Genomic DNA, 1,596 nt, shown 5'->3' with positions numbered 1-1,596 from the left:
TTGGAATCCCAGCTGACTTGGATGTGCATTTCATACTTTATTAATTGAGAGTGGCCCACTCTCATTCCAGTTAGCCTGGAACTTCCCTGGTTTTAGCACTCAAATTTCTATGTCCAGAGGACTCATCTCAGATCCCGGACAAACCAGGACTGTTGGTCACCCTAGCTGTGATGTTTATGCCATTGTTTATGCCATTCTAAGCTTGAGGTTGCCATCTCATTTTGGAGTCAATTCTTTTGTGGGCACATAATAGGCACTCAATAAATGAGTGAATGGATAGACACAGATAAACCCCAGTTGTAGGCAGCTGTAGATTCCTGGCGTAGGGAACAGGAGACCTGGGTTCTGGTCTCAACTCTTCCAGGTTTGCAGTGATGTGATCCTGGGAAAGTGGTTTTTTACTTTAGGTCTATTTGTTTCCTCCACTGTAAAAGAGGCGATCTGTTGTCATTTCTGCCTCTGACACTGTGATACTGCTCTACCTGTATATAGGATTATGTTCTGATGTCATGTCCACTTAGCCTTTTCTCTTTTCCTTTCCTTTTCCCCCCTTCGTATATATATAGTAGATCAATAAATTATGTAAGGGCAGGTTGATAATGGAATTGCTGATAGGCCAAGCTTATGCAGAGTGCTTCTGCAAAGCAATAGAGTTTGGACCTTGAACCAAGCAGCCGTGACTGGGAATCGACAAATCAAGTCTCGGTTTTCAGCAAAGTGTCTGTAATTACTTAATTTGCTGTTTGTGATGCCTGGGAGGGAGGATGGTGAGCAGAAGGAGTCTGCTGTTTAGGAATTTTCTTAGGTAGATGAGGGGGTACCCTGGAAAATAGGATTTTATAAGCTTCTTGTCTATCGAAGGCAGATATTTCCAACTGGGCTAGTGCCCAGGAAACAGCATCTCAGGGGCTTATTCAGTATCCTAGCACAAAAGAAGGATTAAAATGAGAAATACCAGGATTTGGGCTGGAACCTATGGTGAACAGGGTCAAGAAGCTGCATTCTGTTTCTGGTTCTGCTACAGGCTGTCTGCGGAACTATGGGCATATTGTGTAACCTCTCTGAGCCTTGATGTTTGCCCCTACTTTTTCTTTTTAATGGAGTACCTGCACTGCCTACCTCACAGGGCGGTGTGATTCAATGCGATGATGATACAGGTGGGATTTCAATGAAACTGATGCATATATAAGTGTTGTGTTATTACTAACTTTACTCTTTAGATTTGTATGATAGGGTCTGATTCATGGTGGGAGGGAAGTGAAGAATTTGGGGATATTGTCTGCTTAGTTCTTCAAATAATGTCATTGACACCCCCAGACTTTCAATAAAGTAGGAAGTATAGTTTTGAGGGATGTACTGATTCTTCTTTAGGAAGATACCCAAGCCTGCCTTCCTCCTTGACAAATTCCTGACTTTTTGGAAAAGCTTGTCCTTGGCTTTAAATTCAGCTCCTGCTCTCATTTCCAAATTTTGGGGGTAATGGAGCAAGAACTCTACGTTAGCTGTTCAGCCAAGGCCAGCCAGATACCCTTTACTATCTAGAGGGCATTTTCTCCTGTGACCAAATGTCTCCCTCTAGGGATTCATGCCTGTGAA

Source organism: Pteropus alecto, unplaced genomic scaffold (genome assembly GCF_000325575.1).
Source record: "Pteropus alecto unplaced genomic scaffold, ASM32557v1 scaffold433, whole genome shotgun sequence".
Classification (NCBI taxonomy): Eukaryota; Metazoa; Chordata; class Mammalia; order Chiroptera; family Pteropodidae; genus Pteropus; species Pteropus alecto.
The sequence above is the reverse complement of the archived record's forward strand: the minus strand, read 5'-3'. Positions refer to the sequence as shown.